General features: G+C 40.2%; 1 protein-coding gene across 3 annotated transcripts in view; it reads right to left on the bottom strand.

The window, feature by feature from the left end:
* Window positions 1–21,723, bottom strand: part of LOC115378547 (E3 SUMO-protein ligase PIAS1-like) — a 68,996-nt gene that overhangs the window by 16,029 nt on the left and 31,244 nt on the right. The gene's annotated exons all lie outside the window — the stretch shown is intronic.

The raw sequence follows: 21,723 nt of genomic DNA, 5'->3' as shown, positions 1-21,723 counted from the left end.
GTTTCTACGTTTGTATATTCTTTCCTCCGTATCTGGGCAGATTTGATTCTTAAGTATGCCATGCTCATCTGTGTGTGTGAGGACAAGCTATGTAAACACTGTTTCATTTGTTTTTTCTAATCTGTAAAAATGTAGCTGCAGTTTCTTTTTGATTTTATTTTCGGAGGTGAGTGCACAGCAGCCCTTTCCCATAGCTAATCAGGTTTTCTGTGAATGTGACGCAATACCTGATCTGCCCTCTTGGCGGAGATCTGCACTCAACTGTCAGCAAGTTTTAAATTATTATTACTTCTGTTACAGAGGTTTTTATTCTTTAATTTGTCCTGCACTGAGGTACCAGCAAGTGCCTTCCTGCTGGGAGGAAGCTGAATTCCTTGCGTAATATGTGTGACTTGTCATGTGGTCATTCTCACATGTGCACATTTTCCATAACAGATAAACTGAAGTTGTAAAATATTTTATAAATGCACACTCATGACCATATAATATTCCATTTAAACATTAATATGCGAAACTGAAATCTCCACTCACGCGGCTATTTATTTGTTCAATAGCAACTAAATATGTTGTTAAGGTGTTCACTGGTGTTATTTCTGAAAGCTTCACTCTGTTGTTCCTTTTCTATTGTAGTCTTAGTCTGTATATTTAAATACTTAAAATACTTGAAGGTTGCAGTCATGCTTCCAGGACGTTAAATCAAAATGACAGCATAATCATACCATTGTATTTATTGCTGCAGCAGGACATTTCATACTTGAAATGCCTGTTGCTCTTGTAGCTCGGTGTTGTTACTCTAATGTAGCCTGGATGTGTTTTGAAACACAAGGCTTCTGTCTACTTGTTACTGTTAATACAACAATTTTACACAAAGGAGTGTGAAGTAGCTGTTTTTGCTGTAGTTTTGAATCAAGAGTCAAGAATTGGGGAATTTCACTAGTGCTGGTATCAGCTATCAAAATTTAGGTGTCATAACATCCCTACTCGACCAAAGAATTTACGGCATTTACGTGTACTTTAATAATCCAGTTATTCGCCCTCATATGACCATAATCTGATTTCTCAAGTGCCACGTAAACGGGGTAAGGAATTAAGAGAAATCGGCATAATGCAGCTAGAATTCTCCTGGAGAAACCAAATTACTGTGCCACCTAAACCCATGCGCCAACTTCTGAATTTCTGGCTTTGTGTGTCCCATGAAGAAAGATAAAAATACAAATTAAATACACAATGTACAGCACCCAGGAGAATAAAAACTACATGGGCTACATAGTCATTGAAGAATACTTAATAATGTTAGGGCAACGTTACCTCTGATGAGAATATAAGGAAACAGAAAAAACTGGGCTATTAAAGTTAATGCATTTACACATGCCATTAATTTGGGGACCTTAATGCATTATTAAAAAATGAGCGCAAATTAACACAGTGTTGAATTTTGACCCACTTTTGACTCTTAACCAGATATTGCTAGCACCAAGCTTGTGAATACCTATAAACAAAATGAATGACAAGACAACCTGCAAGTTTTCTTTCAGGAAGCTTCTGAATAACATCATGCACACCCTGCAACACTGAGAAGTCATTCAGTCGGAGCACCATGCACTTCAAATAGCAAAGAACTGACAAACTTTTTTTTTTTTTTTTTTTTAAACTTCATGCTTCCAGTGCTCATAGTAATAAGTTACTATTAGCAGGGGTGCGGTCAAACCACACTTGTGAAGTGAGTAAGGAACAGATCTGTCAACACAACAACACTGAGCGACGCAGTTGCTAAATGGATTGTCTCAAACTGTCGGCCCATCAGCGAAGTTGAAGACAACGGGATGAAAAACATCAGATTCCACTGGGGAATCCATCATATCGTTTCCAAAATACACTACACTAAAAGTGAAAGGGTAAGCAAGCAAGTCATTTAATACATATTCAATAAGTGATTAATCATAACTGACTACCTTGTGATGAATGCAGTTTAAAAAATTAATAACTTGACATCCCTGCCGCTGCTTCCTTCCACCCTCTGGAGCGGAGGGGAGAAGCTCGGGGGAAATCCCCGGCAGAGGCTGGCTGACCGGCGTTCTCCGTGGGCTGTGAGCTGACTGCAGCACGGCTGTCAGCAGCAGTAACATCGGAGGTCATGGAAGAAACACAATTATTGGGGGAATGCATGTATATGGCGTTTTGAGTAATTGGCTTATTGTAGCACATGAAAATGTGTTACTGGATTTCCTACAATAACCCGGTTACACACAGTAATCTGATTTCTTGGGCAGATTGTACATGTACAGATTGTGCAGATTGTAAACGTACAGATTGTCCAGCCCTCCACTCTGTTGCTACTGCCCTCCTTGCGTTCCCTCTGTACCCTCTACCAGCCCGGTAATTGTGCCAGCAGATTTCAACTCTTCTCAAATGTTCTTCATTCCTCTATTCAGTCTATTCAAATGGTAGACTTTGTTTTGTTCTTTTTCAGTTGTGTTTTGGCAGCATTTTCATTGACATTTCATTCTGTGAGCTCAGTATCTTATCTTCGTTGAGGCACTAAAGCCTCTTTCTTTGTGAAATGTCAGCTAATGAGGTAACCATTGGCTGGTCTGCAAATGCAAAATTAGCTGACTATCACATTCCCATGAGTTCTGTTAGGCAAGTATAACATACAACAAATTACAAATAGGTTATCTCATCAACACACAATATTAGGTCTGTAATTACTTGACCGAACTAAAGAATGAAGAGCATGTTGCTCACAGGCTACGTTTCAAACTCCACCTCTCTGTTCAATTCATGTTGGCACAGACACAGTGTGACTTGAAGCAACATTTGCTGTTTTTCCACACACATGTGCTGGCCTGGCTTTACTCGGTTTGACTCGGCACATGAGCCCTGCATGGTTGCGATTTGTGTTTCCATGACAACAGGGCTTCCTGCTTGAAGGTGTGTCTTTAACTCGGCTGGTCGCAAGTGGATGTTTTGATTAGTGTTTGCCTAGCACCCTACACAAGTGTTTTATTTTCAACAAAAATCAACGAACCAACTCAAAAAGGCAGCTTCACATGAACAATATTAGTGTAGCTAAGAGACTCGCAGGAAATTTTTTTTTATATGATTCGATTATCGACTACAGTACAACTTTGATGAGTGTCACTACAGGGATTTCCTGGTTGTAAGCACCTTTGTTTGAGAGCTGTTCAATTTCTCTTTGACCAATAAATGATGACAGAGCACTCTGGTGTTGCCACAGCCCGTTTGAGGACGCTTTGGCCCCACTCAGGAGATGGTCCATCTCGGGCATGGCTCTGCACACCTCCGCGCACTGAAACCGGTAATGGAAATGCAAATCAGCGCAGCACTCTTCAACTTGGCCTGGCCAAAAGCTTTGTGTGTCTGTCACCAGTAAGCCTTTGTTTTTATTTTCATAAACTAAAATCATGACAAATGCCAGGATTATAAATGAGCTTAAACCTTCACTCTGTAAATCTGCTTTGTGGTGGCACCCACATGGTCACCAATGGTACTGCTTCAATGTGTTTTGCCTCCAGTTCCATTGGATCCTTCCCCATTACTGTATACTGACATAAGATAAGATAAGATAAGATAAGATAAGATATTCCTTTATTAGTCCCACGGTGGGGAAATTTCACGTATTACAACAGCAAAGTGGATAGCAAGATATGAAGCATAATTTACACTATAAACAGTATATACAGATAATAAGTACCAAAGAGATACCAAAAGAGTAGTACCAAAGTACCAAAGACATACTGTTTATAATATAAAACCCACTGAAATAATTCAATTGCTTTTGGTAGAAAGGCACTTTAACAAGTATAAAACTGAGATAATGAAGTAAAAAAAAAAAAAAAAAGCTGAAGAGAGATGTGGATGGTCTTTCTCTGTTGGACTGATAGGTTTAACTATTATTTATCAGCCGCAGTCATCAGTTATGTTCAGTTTGTTCCTTCATTCAACAAAAGTACCGTGAAAATCGAGAAAAATAAGAACTCATTCATTTTACCTTTAATCCATCACAACACACAAAATAAAGATTTACTTGGGCACTTTACTTGTTGATGTACCTGGGTGAATTGGCCAAACGTAATCAATACACAATAAACCTCACACACCCACACCCAAGCAGAGACATTTTGCCTAAGTGCAGGTATGGATCCTAAAATCAACTAGAGCTCTAGAGCTGAAAAAATCCAGTGCAATAAGAGAGCGGGACAAGGGTCCTCGATCTATAACTGAACCTATGCTGCTGCAAATATACCTGATAGAATCCAACAGGGGGTATGACATAACACACACCTGCAGACCGTGCTGCCAATATTTTTTCAGAAACTGACTGCTCAAACACAATTATTGTCCAAAAAACAAAAAACAAAACAAAACAAAACACAAAAACTTAATTTCATTGGTAAACTTGCAACTGCACTTCCACAGTATTATCACCAAATAAATAAATGATACATTGAATACTGTTGGCTTCCCTGAGCATTAATTGTGCTTTTTAAATGTTGTGTTTATGTCTTATTAAACTTTATGTAAAGCACTTTGAATGGCCTTGTGTTTGAAAGAATCTATATAAATAAACCTTGCCTTTCCTTGCCATGTCAGCCGTCCCTTCCTTGACCTTATCCATTAACAGAAATGTGGCTCACAAAGAAAACAGCTCCATGCAAGATTTTCTAACCAACAGTGTGGATGAACATGCTCTGCATTTACAGGAAACAAACTATTTTGACTTAAAAAGTGAAACCAATGCGGAAAATCCTTTGCAGAGTTCAAATGTTTCTTACTTTCACCACAAGAATGCTGCGTACACTGGTGAATAATCAGTACGTCAGCACTGTTGAAATACTGGGATATTTTATTCCCTTTGTGTCGATGTCAGCCATATTTTGTAAGACATAATTGCTGGATCTCAGTGGGAATCTTTTGGCCTGAAGGCTGTGTAAGCGAGGGGGGTGAAAAATTACCTATCAAATCTGAATTTCCTTCATGAAACTATTAATTAGTTCCTTAATTACTAAAAGTAATTTTGAACTTTGAATAAGTGGCAGCTTAAAGCACATGAATGGAATCAGCCATTTGCGTGCATTCGTGGATGGTTATGCATGTAAACACACACACGCAAACACACACACACACACATTCACATGTTGTATGATCTCTGCAGGTAATTTCACTCCTTTTAAGGCCTGACTGGGATGAGGCACACGGCTTTTATAGATGATTATCAGGCCAATCAAGTTCCTCCTCTCATCAACCTTTCAGACAGACCCAATTTTACCCCTGTCGCAAAATCATATCCACCACAAGGACTACAATTTTTTGTGATGTTGTTTTCATCGTGTTTGTTGAGTATTTGCAGCTGCCTATGTACTGCAGAACAAAATCATATGCACCTCGAGTGTGCTTCCTAACAACAGTCTTCCTCTCCGGGCACATGGGCTATAAATAGAAAGTGCTCTCTCACTCTCTGTCCTCGCTTGCTCTCTCTCTCTCTCGCTCTCTCTCTCTTTCTCTCCCTCTCCCTACCTCTCTCTCCCCCCTCCATCACTCTATAACTCACTCTCTCTGGCAGAGGATTTGTCTCTGGTGTTACACTGTGTGTGGCTAGGAGGGATACGAGAAGGGTTGAACAGAGTCTTGGCTTCTCTTTCTTGCTCACACATTCACTCGCCCAGGCAAGATGCACACACACTGATCCAAAAGGATCAATAATATACATTCCTGTAAGTGTTTTCAAGATACACAAATGCACACAAACACAGAGGCACCATCTACTGATATCAACTTTAGGATTTGCTTACTTATTTGACAGATTTTGATGCTACTCCAAAAAACAAAAATGATGACCAACAAGGAAAAAATAAAAGTGTTTCATTTGTTTTATTTATTTATTTTTTTCATTCACCATTAAAAACAAAAAAGAGAAACCACATCAACTGTGTGAGTTTCCTGAGTTGACTAAATGATTCTGAGTCATTAGGGGGAAAGAGTCGATTCATCATATTGAAAGGTTGACTCTGAGTCGACTCTGGAATTTGTGAATTGTGACTTTTTGACTTTTAGTTAAGCAGTGCGTAAAAATAAGAGTATAAGAGCGGAAAGGGATATGTGCACACTGAGCACAAGCCAATCAGAAAGGAGATGCTCTGACGACAGCGGCGCTGCCCTGCCTTGCTGTTAATTTTGGGTGAGTGAACAAAGACGTCAAAAAGCATCATGACATATTTGCCTTCACTGATTTAAATGGGAGTATTTCATGTTCAGCTGAATGGTGTCTTGAAGGTTAGTACAGATTCATAGCCTATAATTCACATTATCAAGACAGGCCTGGTTACTGAAGCTAATGATAGATATTATTTTTAGCAAATTAAAAGTCCTCGTGGCGTCCTCGTGTTGTTGACCTGCAATTTCCAGCGATAGCTCAAAATTACTGACACAAGTAGGTGTAGCTTACTTTCCACCTGTGTTATCGATGCACGGACATTATCTCCAGAGGAGCTGTGGCTAATTGAGCAACAAGGTAGTTAATGAACAGCAGTAAATTAATGGATAACATTTTAAGCCACAAAAAAAACTTGATTAATGTCTCAATCATCGACAAGAAAATACAACAATATTTTTATTCCACTGCCTATCACTCGGACAGATGCTGAGCGTCTATTCTGCAACACCATATGACTACACACTGCAGCCTGATTTATTATCACTCCGACAGGCTTTTGTCCTAGCAGTAGTAGCTCCAAATAGTTTATTTGGTAATACACTGCTGTTATGGAGTTATTCACTTCAAGATCCTGATCACCATGTCAAGGTTTATTTTGTGATAATGACTGGGTGGCTGTATGTTATCCCACTTACCATGCAGGTGAAAAGCAATCATTTGTCACAAAATACAAACTATGAAATTATTTTGTTAGCTTTCAAACAAATAATCTTAGATTATGTTTGCAACTAGATGGCTGGACACTTCAAAAATGTTTCAGCCACCACACCTTTTTAGTTCACACTTATTTACACTCCTTATTTTGTGTTTAAGTTTTTTATGTGCTGTTCTTCCTTGTTAATTTCCCACAATGAATCCAATATTTCACATTCCCCAAATAAATTAAAAGTGATATCTATGTTGTTTTAACTTTTTGGCTGCGGCAGGTGTCTTTGTTGGCTCGCTTGGTTAATAATACTGTAGATGTGATGAACTGAGCCTCCTTACAGGGGTCACCCACAGCAACGTGCAGTTATTCAGTTACGACAATCACTGTTCAGAAATACTGGGCCTGACTGACCAATCAGCTTCGAGTTTTAAACACAGATGTATGATAATAAATCTGACTTCACCACAAGTGGTCGGGACATGACCTCAGCAGTTTGGGCATAAAGTCAGTTAAGATGACTAAATCACCATCACAGTGCAACTTTGATGGATGATTTAATTCCATGCAAACAAATGCAGCAAGTGACTTCTCTGATTAGTTGCCTCTCTGTGGTTTAAGGTGAGCTAATCAGCCAAAACAGCTGGTATAGAGACTGAAATGAGGTCCTGCAGACTCGACTCTGAGTTTTACACCATTTTACACTAAAGGTCCAATTATGCTTCTGTGTTGAAGTGTCGCCATAGTTGCCTATTATGTTGAGGAGTTGAAGAGTTTGTGCAGACACTGAGCCGATAGCTGAAACACTGAACAGCAGTGTCAAGATTTTAATTCTGTGCTAATGAAGCACAGATACAAATGGAGGCAATTATGTTAACATTATCTGAAACAAAGAGTCCACTCTCGGGCACAATGGTGGCACCCAAAGTGATGTTTTGGGATATTTCTCACCATGAATTTAGCGATCTTGTGGTCTGAATAATTTGGGGTTGAGTTGGCAACATCAACACATATTTGCAAACCTCATCAGTTCAAGCCGGTTGAAGAGAGACAACTGGCAACATCAGCAAAACATGGAAACAGCATCACACAGTTGAGCAGACCAAATCAGATCATACAAGCTGTGGTGGTCACCTCTATGGGCTAACCCAGAGCTTTGACAAAGTATTGACCCTAAATCCACCGTTCTTTTAATGCAAACAGTGCAAACCATTTCAGAGTTTCTCGCAGCGACAAACTGGGGAATGAGTGAAAGGCAAATGGCAAAAAGACCTCCAGATCTGAACCAGGAAAGAGTCAAAACATATTAGCAAAAGCTATATCCCTACTTTCAATATTGTAGCAGAGTGCAGACAGAGTAGCAGCACTAACTGTATGCAGAAATATTAACCAGTCCAGTGTCAGTAGAACAAGATGAGGGGGAGGTGCTTGCACTGGCTGTGGCAGTGGTGGTCTCTTCGACCTGAAGTTTGAAAGGCTTTTTTTTTTTTTTTTCTTTCCTTTGAGCTCCACTCCCGCAATAAATCTCCGGATAACAAAAACTTCACATGCAGTAACAAAAATTTGCATGCTTGATGGCTGATGTAATCAGGTACTATGTATGACACACGCAGCATGGCAGATCTAGCAGACCGATGTGAAAGCAGAGCAGCAGCTTTCTCCAGCACGTCTAGGAATTTCATTTTCTTCTACCAACCATAGTGGTGGGTGGTTTCCATAATTTACTCGCCAAAGACTAAATTTACCTGCATTTGGTAGCTGGAGAGTGTTAATTTTGGACTCTGGCAGCAGCTAAAAGCCCAAAGAATGCACAGATAGATGGAGAAAACCAAGAAACTCCTAGCCTTTGAAAAGCTGTAGCCTGCAAATGCATGGGTATATTTACTTGACAACTGAGAGAAACGATTATTTAATTAAATTTATTTAATTATATATATATATTTTAAAAAAATTAGAACTAAACAATTTCTCAATAAACTAATCTATTGACTGATTTAGCAGCGGTTTCACCTCAATCACAACTGGTCCAACAGCACTTGCACACATTATAGAGGAGAAAGGTTCTACATTTTGTCCTGCAGCTACACTCAAACCAAGCTGTTCGCACTGTATTATCGTATTTCTTTGTGAAACCACCGAGGGACACTAACAGAAAGCTAGCGTGTGGCCAGCAGTGCCCATTAGATTGAAGATAAAAGCCACCACCACCATCACCAACAGCAACTGACAATGCTAACACACACACACACGCACACACACACAGCATGGGTAAGAGTATGGATGTGATGTGGAATTAGTTCTAGTCCCAATAAGAGATGTATGAGCTAAGCTGCAGAGAATGTACTCTGCTCGAGTCTGTCTTCAGTAAAGCAAAGCCCAGCTGGAGTTTATTAACTTGTTAGTGGCTTTGCTACTTTTTCTCTGTTTGGTACACCGCAGGCACGCACACATGCGTACACACACACACACACAAACACACAGCCATGCATCTATATGCACCCATAAAACACACACATGGACGGAATAACAACCAGCAGAAAGCACAAAAAAAGATCCTTTCACCATCACTTTCATTCAAAACTACAACGCTAGAAGGATCTACATGAAAAGGTCAAACTGGATGCTGCTCCCACACCCACACCCACACACACACACACACACACACACACACACACACACACTAAACACCTTCCAGAAAGTCTTACTTCCTCTTCCCCCAACAGCAGTGATTAGCCTTTACTATCTGCATAAGAGTGCTGTAATGTCCTATATTGATAGTGCTCATTAAGACATTCCAGTGTGCTTACGTGCTTGCTAAGGTTGGCATTAAGGTTTCCCAGTCTGGCAGCTGGCCATGCTATCTCTCACAATGTATGCAGCGAGCATTTCACAATGCCTTTATAAGATGAGGGAGAGGGAAGCCATTTTGTGCAGCGTGTTTGTAGTTGAGTGAAGCTGGGGCTACTTTGTTGATGTTCTTTTGTTGTGAGAAGGCTGAGCTGTTTAGAGTGAGATAAAGATGTTGTTTGGGATCATGCGGGGGTCAGGGTATGGGCTGGAAAATGTCAGGCTGTGTTTTGATGATGGGTGAACAGGTAGTTTATTGGTTTCTGCCATGTAGATGTTTGGGAACATTACGACCACGACCTTTCTGGTTGATAATGTTTGTGATACACTATCTTTATTGATACCCCAAAGGAAAAATTTGTGTTTACATTCGCCCTGCCACCACAGAGAGCTACATAGCAGTGCAATCATAGGGACTTTGTGCCTTGCTCCAGGACACTCCAGCTGGGTGGATAATTGCTGTATCCTTATCAATACACAACCCTGCTGCACATTTTCTGCCACCCTATTAGTGTTAGTTTGTTGTTCCCCACCACGCAATCCTTGTTTGTTCGTTTGCTCCCCCGTCTGCCGCACTCAATATTTCAGACACCACTGATTGAATTCTGACAAAAATTGGAGTCACACACCTCATCACTGTGTTGTGCAATTTCAAAATTACACTGATTGGCCAAAGGGGGGCAATACAATTACAGGTCATAACAAAGTGACATGTTTTCTACTGATTTGCACCACAGAGGAACTGCACTATCAGTGAGGGACTGATGTTTCCTGTTGCCTAGTTGCGCTTGGATTAGCCTGGTGATACGCTCTGGTATATGCAAAATGCTGAGGCATGTGTGTGTTAGGGATCGGTTAGAGCTGTCACTTTCTTTTCAGATTTCAAAACAAAATCCTGGTGGTAAAAAAATAACAAAACACTGTGATGATGTAACTTATCCTTCCCCTGCAGTAACACAATATCAAGCCCACTTGCAAAATCAGATTCCTGCTCTGAGAACTATATATACATTTTTTTTTCTCCTGAATGATAACAGGCACTGAGAGATCAAATTATCCCAGCATTTTCTCAACAAATCTGACACATGGTTTCTATTTTTACTGGTGTGCAATCTGGGCAGTAATGAATTGCAGCACGGTGCAAAATCTTGCATTTAATTTTCAGTTTTAATTAGGTATGCCTCATTCAAAAATGCTTGTTGCCTGAAGTGTGGTAAAATATAAGGCCAGGCAGCTCATTTTATAATTGGGTGAAAGTCTGTCATAAGCAAAAAAAAAAAAAAAGATTGTCACCTTAATTGCATATTTAGTAAATCACACACATGCGCGCGCGCACACACACACACACACATTCATACATACATACAGATATAAATGTAGATATATTATGTTTTTTGGCAGAAAGGTAAAAAAAAATACATACTAGTAATCTAAAAAAAATATATAAAAAACAAACAAAAAAAGTCCCTTTGTGAGGAAGGCAGCCCAGCTGAGCTGCTTTGACTCACAGGAAACCCAACATCAAAATAGGAACTATGAACCTCTGCTTCTCTCATTGGGTGACAATGACAAGGTCATGTTTGTTAGAAAATCAAGTCAAACCCACAAACTGTGAACCAGTGAATCCGGAAGGACCAATCTGCTGAATTTGCAATGGAAAAAGTGCCAGTAGAACAGCTGAGCACGACAAATAGAAGAAATCACTTCAGGAGCCGTAACTAAACAGCCCAAGCTCAAGGGGACAGCGGGGATAGCTAGTTAATGAAAAGATGTCTGTAAAGCCAATTCATGTCGATACATGATCATTTTGACTGACGATGACCAGCGTGAAAAAACAGCATGATCATCACAGTCCCAGTGTCTTGAGCAGGAGGCAGACTGAAGAAGTTCACTGAAGGTCCAACAGGTGGACATTTTTTTTTTACAGTGCAACTGGGAAATGTGCAAAACAAAAAAAAAAATTAGGGGGTTGGGTGAGTAGGCTGATAAATCAACTCTTAACAGCACAAAATCAAATTAACGGCTCCTGTCCTCGCATCTTCTGTGCTGAACCCCGAGACAACTGGCACAAATCTCAGTTCCCCTGTGTTAGGCCCTGGCCATCCTCACTACAGGTGTGAGCACCCTAGGGATCTCAGACCTAGATAAGTATTAAACACAGAACAATTCTGAAGTCCTACCCTGCGTTCCAATACTCATACTACCATACTATTTAGTAGGAGAAAAAAGATTTAGTATGTCCCAATACATAGTATGTCAGATGCAGTATGCCAAGAGTACCAGGATGTTCTACTACATCCGGTGAGATTTCGCAGTATGGATTTCAGCATGCTGCTCTGGCCATTCTGACCCACAATCCTTTGTGCAGCGGACGTTACGTCGTACTGACTGAGTTGCGTGTACAGGCCACGCCCACATACGGACGACAACAAAACACACATATCGCACAAAACTCGCTCAGTGACAGCAGAAGCAACAGGAAGACAGAAGATAATAAATATGACAGAGGACAGCGCAGTATGAAACAGCACCGGCATTTTGACAACAACATTCAAATTTGCCGCTACGGACGGCGGCGGAAGTGAGCGAGAGGGCCGGACTTCAGGGACGATGTATGTAGTGTGTCCCAATAGTATGCATATGCATGCATATTTTATACTAAACTACATACTTTGGAAGGGCAGCTGCAGTACCTACTAAAAGTAAAAAGTATAAGTATGCGTTTTGGAACGCAGGGAAAATTTCCTACTGCACTTGAATGTGTCAGCAAACTCACTATTCTTCACCATTTACCACAAAACAGAAATGAAATGCATATTAATAACTTCAGAAACATCCCCTCAGACATGGTGGGGGCGCCGATGTCATCAAATGTGAAACTGGCCCAGAACTGTGGGAAGGCCCTGTCACACACAAAAGTTTCCTGTGACCCGTGAGAATAGCATTTGACAAAGAAAACCAAGTCTTTACAACTACTGCAATTAACAAAATGAAAATTAGAATAAAAGTGACTGGAGTAACATTTGTCTGTGATGACTGTATTATCCTGGGAATGAAGATGATGAAGCTCTCAACTAAACATAATGCTGAACAAAAACAGAACCGGGACCGTAATGTGTTTCACCGTTAGAAAGTGTATTTCATGGTTAACAGGTAATGAAACTAAAACAAAGGTGCACTAATGAAACTAAATAAAAAAAGGTACATTAGTGACAAATACTATATTCGTCCCCGCTTTGTCACACTTCCCCATTCCTCTAAATTTGCAGCAGGATAACTGTATGTTTGTGAAACTGATCAAAATGACTTACTGCATTCGCATAAGCACTGCTGGGGCCAATTTATGGTTGTACATCAAAATGCTGCTGTAGCTACGCAGCAGGTGTTTGCAGGGCTGCTGTAGCCTGCAGAGGCCGGCACCGTGGCTCCAAAAATGAAGCTGCACATTGGGAAATGCAAAAGCCCGCAAAAGCTGTGACTGGTCCATTTGGTCATTTTGTATTTCCACCCACGTCTCTCATTGATTTCCACTCATAGTGAAGACAACATGGAGCCGGCCGAAAGGAGAGGAGCAGAGAAACTTTGTAAAAGTTTGTTAAACTTGCCAGATGTCACCAAATTATTGGCAAGAAAAGTCCCAAAACATCAGTTTGGACATCACACGTTGTGTCTGACAGTGGACTCTGTCTGTTTCAGATAATGTAAACACAATTACTTTTGTTTTTATCTATGCTTTGTTAGCACAGAGGTAATAAAAATTTGACAGTGTCATCTGGCGCTTCAGCTGTCTGCATGCAGACCCACCAACTCATTGCCATAGGCCTTGACAGTGGAGCTATGGTGACACTATGGTGATGCAGACGCATAAATCAAACTTTACTCTGCTTCTTCACCTGTGATATCAGCCCTTTGTTTTTTGCTTAGCTCTACACTGTAATTGAAGCTGTTTACAGTGGAGAAATACAATGACTACTTGAGCCATTGTGATAGAAATATATTTTTATTTTCTTGAACAAGTGCGGAATACTTTTATGTACTAATGACTTCCACATACACATTCACTCCACTTTCCTACATGCACATTTTTGGCCTTTGTTTGAGTTCTCATCAAAAAAGTGGTCTCTTTCACTATATTCCTAACACCATCAAAAACAACTCTGAGAGACTACTCAGCCACTGGTTTTTGCATACTCAGTCAAAGTAAATTGAGTGTGCTGGCAAACATAGCACCTATTGTAGGGAAATGTTTTCTTACATTCATCCTCTGCTTTATTTTGGTGTTAATAAAGTATGCCTTTGATTAAGGCTGTGCAACTGTGGCAAATAATGACAATTATTCTAAGAACTGCATGTTAATCACAATTTATTTGTCTCTGTTTCGGGAAACAAAGCAACCCTACGGCAGCTTTTGCCCAAAATATACAGCCATCATCTGTGGTCACGGTATGTGACAAATGTTGTCATTTCCTGGTATTAAAAGCTGCATTACAGTAAAGTGTAATTTTCTGAGCTTACCAGACGGTTAGAGCTGTTCAATTATTTGCCTTTACCCAGTTAGTTATTATATAGGCATTACTGATGATTATTCGTCATAAATCTCATTGTGGAAATTTTTTGTGAAAGCACCAACTGTCATCCCCACAATATCATCTTGATATTGAGGAATTCAGTCAAAAAGAGGAATTCAATCCAAAAATGCTCTGAATGTAATGTTTCCCTCTCTCTTTGTCTCTCTGAAGCAGCACGACACTCATTCTTAACTTTCATTTTGGTCACATGGATGCATACTGCACATTCAGAGGGTATGATTGGTCACATGTAATAAAAGCAGCCTGTATGCCAGAATGAGACTTTCAGGGCGATGGAAATTATAAAAAGCACTTCAATATTACAAATTAGATTTCTGACTTACACAATTATTAATCAAGGACGCATGTAATTATGATATACACCTATCCGTAATTAACTGCCCTATGTCTGAATGGGGAGATGTGTCTCTAAAAGTAGTTTTTGATGCACTTGGGAACATAAAGGAAGACGGTGGCAGCTGAAGCAACACAGGCAGGAGGTAAACAGTATCTGTGTGTATGTGTGCATGTCAGAGTTTGCACATTTCTTCATTTATACCTTCACTGGAAAAAATGAGAACCTCTGTACACTCTGAAAACACCGGAGCAAAAAGCCTCTCGTCCTAGTATTTCAATGATAAAGCAGTTAGATCTACCGTTTTGCTTTTTCTGACCAATCATGTTGGGCGCTAGTTAGCGATCTACATAGAGCATAATTCAAATTATGTAAACAAAAAAAAAAAAAAATCAGATTGCTTTGTAGAGGAAGCAACAGGTTTCTTGGGTTGAAAATAATGCATCAATCTCAATAATATATTAATAATGGCACCATACTTGCATATTTTATTTGTTATTTATATTTTTATTATCATATTTTACCGTAAGGCAGGTCAGGCTGACTCATTTACCCACAATGACTGCAAATACACATTGGATGCCCACAACAACAGCCAGCAGGACTGACTCTGTATGTTGGCAAAGCAGCGTGCTGGAAACCTCTTGTCAGATCTGACTTATATATCGGCAAGACAAAAAAATGAAGCGACACAAAAAACACAGAAAGTCCAACAATGATCACTTCGTCTTGGAACTTAACAGAGATGCCAAAGATCATTATAGATTATTATTATTATTATTTTTTTTTACACATTTTGCAGCTATATTTTACAAGCTGCAAATATATATGTTAATACATGTCATAGTAATAACTGATAATAAATTACTTATATCTACATGTAAGAGGTTCTTGAGCTGGCTAATATTCTGCCAAGATTTCCACGCTAAATCTACTGTTATGCCAACAAGCTCAGTAATGAAGGTAATTTATGCATTAATTAGCCAACATAACTGTCCTCACATAACACAAGGGTCGTATTAATAAGAAGTTATATTAGTTTAATGAAATCAGCTTTTCTTAATTAATACACAAATGTGTGCAGCAAGCTCCCAAAATCTAATCAGATCATGTACTCAACAGGGGGAACCTGTGGTGTAAGTATTAACTTTCTGTCATGTATTGCTCTTGAGTAACTGCGCTCACAACAGTGTGTCTACACACAGACACAGACATCACCATGACAACATAATACCCCGTCTACCATGTACCACGGTGGCAGGATGGAGTATTTTCATTTTTGCTTGCTAGCACAGTGAAATTATGCTAGGGACAAGCACAGCTCCGATGCACTGCCCCAAACCGGCAGGAAAATCTTTTTGTCGCTGAACTGTGGCGTTTAGCTCTCAAGAATTAATACACAAAAAACAAAATCATGGAATGACTCATCATTTGGGGACAACATCCGAATCCCCAATGACTGATCTGACTGCTGTTTCTTCTAACATGCTTTTCCTCCATTGTGTGAATGTCACCGAAACATTCAAATGTGACAACTCATTATGCATGAAATACTCATCAAACCTGAAATGGGCTTGCGTTCTTTCCCAAAGATATGGTGATTAAATCATGTATAATGCATGCACACCACAATGATATCCAGAATGAATACAGAGGCATAGTTCTCTATGGCAGACGAAAGATGAGATTGGGGTTCAACAACCATTAAGGTCGCCATGGTAATAAAAGAAGAGCTGGTGCAGCCAAGACCATTGACCAGTATGTTTAATAAGGTTGGCAGGGCTAAACTCTGGATCAGCTAACCTTTATCCTACAGACTGATAAGACTCAGCAGATACCACAATGCTGCACAGGCAGGAGAGAGAGAGAGGGAGAGGGAGTGAGTGAGTGAGAGAGAGAGAGAGAGAGAGACAGAGAGGGTGGGTTGAGAGAGATAACGATAAACTAGGAGACGAGTGAGTGGGGGAGGGGAGCCAGGAAAAATTAGTGAGTGAGAGAGAGAGAGAGAGAGAGAGAGAGAGAGAGAGAGAGAGAGAGAGAGAGAGAGAGCAAGGGAATGAGAGTGGGGGAGGAAAGCTGTTCATTACAGAGGACACAGGCGAGTGAATGAGTGAGGGAGAGATCAATTGGGCGCGTGAGAATGAGTGAGTGAGTGAGGCACTGAGCACTAGTAAACAAGCAGGAAAGAGAGAGAAAAAGAGAGAGAACGTGAAAGAGTGTGAACAGGAAATAGGGAGAGAATGAAAATCTTAAAGCGAGCGAGCGCGCGCGCGAGAGAGAGAGAGAGACTCCCTAACAGTCTGCCTGGGAGGGTGAATTACAATTAATCAAGCAGCTTCATTACTGTCCTCCACTATTATTAGGATAAAGAGGGTCATCTCCTCAAAGCTGCAGCTGAGTATCATTCATTTGCAGCCAATTCAAATCTTAAATCTCCTGAAATGAGCTGCATCATCTTCCTCAGGGTTTTTGTTTTTTTCTTCTAGCTCATCCTTTCTTTATTTCTCTCTCTCTCACTCTCTCTCCCACACACTCACTCTCTCTCTCTGAGAATAATAATGTGATCAACATGCATTATTTATTTGAAAGTACGTCTGAGTTTGTGTTGGGTTCTGCAACTATGCGCAGACATGCGTGCCTGTGCGTGTGTGCGTGTGTGTGTGTGTGTGTGTGTGTGTGTGCAAAATTGATGTGAATGTGTGATTCAAATTCAAATGAAGGGAGGGGTGTGTTCTGCGGGCACAGGTGTATGGCTGTATGATTTCATCACTTTGCATGCAAATTCTCACTGAGGACGGCAATGGAAAGAGTAAGGAAGCAAGACAGAGGGCGAGAGAAAGGAGGCAGAGAGGGAGGGAACATGTGCAGGAGATGGATGGAGTGAGAATGGAAGAGGGAAGGAGAGAAAGATGGTGTGATGACAGAGCCGCAGGCAGAGTGTTTGTACATGCATCCACAGGCAAATTAATCACAAGATGGTCTCTTACTCCATTAAAATGCTAATGTAGGAAAATGTAGACGTTTCCATATATTTGCAATACATCCCAGAGCCCAAAGAGTTTCATTATGCAAAATGCTGGTTGGGCGATGGATGCACAGCTAATATCACTACAAATCTGATCATAATAGTGCCAAGATTAAAAGTCTCTAAGTTGTAAAATTGAAGAGCAGACTGCATACAAGACATAGCACAGGAATGGTGGGCCTTCATTAAGTGAGACAAGATTTATTAAAGAAAAGACTCAGGATGTTTGGACCTAAATATTATATTTCTCTGACATACAATCAGTGTCTAAAAATGAATTTTTTGGACCATCTGCCAATGCCTGGTAAAACAATAATAATAATAATAAAAAAACACCTAACAAACCATCCAAATAATTATTATACATTTTTCACAGAAATATACCACCCTATTTGTTTTCAAGGCTGCTCTGTGTATAGAATCGGGTGCTGTTTGAAACACTGACAAGAGCCAAGAGCAGATTTAGAAGTTTAATTTGAAACTTGCTCACTCACTCAAATTTCAACATTAGTCTAGTTAACCATCCAGAAAGTTTAGACACTGCCGCTTTGTGCAGAGCCAGTGCAACAGGGAGCCAATCAAACAGCCTGTTTGATGACAGTCCAGGCCAGGTTGTGAGACAATTTTCTCTCACAGTGCTACAGCTGAAATATGTGTCTGCAGTTTTACTGCACACTGTGTATCACCCTCCAAAGCTCAGAAGCAGTTTCTTGAATGAATTTGCTGAGCTGCCATCTAAAATTTCCATTTGAATTGCATAATAATTTCTGGTGACTTCATTATCCATATTGACAGATCTAGTAATTCAGATGAAAAACAATTTATCAGTCTGCTTGAGACTTGAATCCTCATTGAATGTCTCCAAGCTAACCCATAAAAAAGGCCACTTGCCTTTGTTATCTCCCAAGGTCTTAATATCCAAATAACTGCTGCTCTGGATGTTGCAAGCTCAGATCATTTTTCTGTATTTTTATGTGATTTGGGTTCCTGGGCCAGCTAATACAGTCAAAACTGCTGAGAAGAGCTACATCCATAGCAAAGCAGCAGACACTTTTATCACAAGGCTGACACTGCTGCCTATTGCTTAAATCTTGTGATGACATGATGGACAAATTCACTTTAATTTAAAGCAGATCACTGACAACATTATCTCAACAAAAACAGAAACACTGTGCCTTCCAATTAATACTATTAATAATTAACACTGCCTGAGTGAGTTTGGTCCAGTAGCCTACTGGTCTGTTTTAACCTCGCACAGCCAAAGTAATCCAACAGGCTGGCATTAAAACAACATGAGTTGTTGAACACTAAACCAAACTCACCGGACGCTGAGGAAGACACTTTGGTACCCACTTGATGCTTCATGAGTAAAACAGTATATACAGCTGGCAACACAACATAGATATTAAACTGCAATTCCATAAATAGAAATTATGATATCAAAGGAAGCTGATCAGTAATTACAGTTTTTGTGCAAATTGTGCAGCCTTATCGATCACAACATTGCAGTTAAAAGGTCTGAAAACTGGCTTGCCTCACTGGCCCTGTTCTAAATTAATTTCCCTCATACTTCAGAGCATTTTCTCTCTCTCTTGGTGATTTTACATCTTAGAAAGTAAATACAATACAATACAATACAATATATATTCACACATCTAACTCTCTGAAGGACCGAGAGCAGGTGAGTCTTTGTGTTGTTATGGATGCTGACCTCAGGATTCAAAGACCACTGGAACAGCTTTTTCATCACTTGAAGAATAGAAATTATAGGTTTCTTGTCACAGTCACACCATAGTACATGCAGTCAGCTCTAGCACGTTACATGACTCCAATGTCCTTTTCACTGGAATTCTGCAAAAGACTGTGAGGCCGCTCCAGTTCATTCAAAATGCTGCAGCCAGAGATTTGACTGGGACACAAAAAAAAATATAACACATTAAACCGGTTCCCACGTCATTGGACTGGCTCCCAGCAAGCTTTACAATTGACTTCAAGGTTCTGCTGCCTGTTTACAAAGCACTACATGGCCTCGCTCCACATTAGACCAGCTCACTGGTTATGAGCCAGCCGAATCTCTCAGGTCATCTGGCACCGGCCTCCTTGTTGTTCCAGAATGAAACCAAAATCTGGTGAAACTGCCTTTAGGTATTATGCATCCAGTCTCGAGAATAGTCTGCCCGATGACCTCAGATGTCCTTTAACCGCAATATCTTTCAAAACTACACTTAAAACGCTCCTCTTTCTCAGGGTTTTGCAGAGCTTCTTATCTAGTGCTTTAGCGTGCGTGTGTTCTGTTGAGTGAATGTGAATGTACACTATATGGACAAAGGTATTGAGACACCTCCACATTACACCTATGGACACTTTTGTGACATCCCATTCTAAACCCATAGGCATTAATATGGAGTTGGTCTCCCTTTGCAGCTTTAACAGCTTCCTCTCTTCTGGGAAGGCTTTTTACAAGATTTTGGAGTGTGTCTGTGGGAATATTTGCCCATTCATCCAGAAGAGCATTTGTGAGGTCAGACACTGATGTTGGACGAGAGGGCCTGGCTCACAGTCTCTGTTCTAGTTCATCCCAAAGGTGTTGAATGGGTTGAGGTCAGGGCTCTGTGCAGGCCAGTCAAGTTCCTCCACACCAAACTCAGCCAACCATGCCTTTATGGAGCTGCTTTGTGCACTGGGGCTCAGTCATGCTGGGACAGAAAAGGGCCTTCCCCAAACTGTTCCTGCAAAGTTGGAAGCATTGAATTGTCCGAAATGTCTTGCTAGCATTAAGATTTCCCTTCACTGGGACTAAGGGGCCAAGGCCGACCCCAGAAAAACAGGCCCATAACATTATCCCTCCTCCACCAAACTTTACAGTTGGCACAGTTCAGTCAGGCAGGTAACTTTCTCCTGGCATTTGCCAAACCAAGACTCGTGCATCAGACTGCAGGATAGAGAAGGGTGATTTCATCACTCATTTCATTTCATTTCATCACTGAACCATCATAGTAAATGCATGTTATTAAAGGGGGAAATGTAGGCTGCATGTGCGCTATATAGTCATAACCAAGGTTTATTATCGTTAACGAAAAATAACAAAATAATAGCTTTTCAAGAAAACTATAACTAACCAAAACTGTATTGCGAGTTTAAAAAACTTAATTTATCGAGAAAATGTCTTCAGTTTTCATCTTTGTCAATTTATTTCATACATAAGCCTAGTACTCTGGGTGGTGTTGGGTGTTGATGGAGCTGTCTATGTGAACACCACCCACAAGCAAGCCGCAGCAGTTCAGAGAAGCAGCCATCATGCCTAGGTAAAGGTAAGGAGTGTGTTAAGGGCCTTATAGTCTACATTGTTTCAGACTAGAGCAGACTACTGTGCAAAACCTACAGCATTTCTGTTCATGTGAGGGCAGTTTTGGTCAGAACAAAAGAAGACAGGCAGAAAGAAAAAGATATATGAAAGAGGTATGAAAACGCAGGCTGCCAAGCCTAATGAAAATACAATGAAAATTCATCACTTGGCCTTATTGTTCTGCCCACCCAAAACAAATTACATTTCCAGCATAAAAGCCCATATATCATAATGTAAATATCCAAATAAGAGCCATTTTTCACCAACAAGACCAATTGAAAGTCATTCCGGAGCTGCTTCAGGATTGAACCTAGATCTGAAAACCAAAGCTGCACACAGCTCCCCACATCTATATAAAAGTCTCCATGAAAAACTACATACATAGTTCAGCCTTTCATCTGCGTGTAATGACTCTCACTAATAAACGTGGGGTCTTTTGGTCAGTGAAGCAAATAAACACCTACTTTTATGGTAAGTCTTTGTGGGACATAATCAAATGATCCAAGAATTCAAGGTGACTGGCCAATTCCTTATCTTTTACTGGAAATCCATTATATACAGATATATATGTATATATATACACACATATCTATCTATCTATCCATCTATCTATCTATCTGTCTATCTATCTATAAATAGATAGATAGATAGATAGATAGATCTATATCTATCTATCTATCTATCTATCTATCTATCTATAT

Source organism: Myripristis murdjan, chromosome 3 (genome assembly GCF_902150065.1).
Source record: "Myripristis murdjan chromosome 3, fMyrMur1.1, whole genome shotgun sequence".
Classification (NCBI taxonomy): domain Eukaryota; kingdom Metazoa; phylum Chordata; class Actinopteri; order Holocentriformes; family Holocentridae; genus Myripristis; species Myripristis murdjan.
This window is presented reverse-complemented; position numbering and strand designations above follow the sequence as displayed.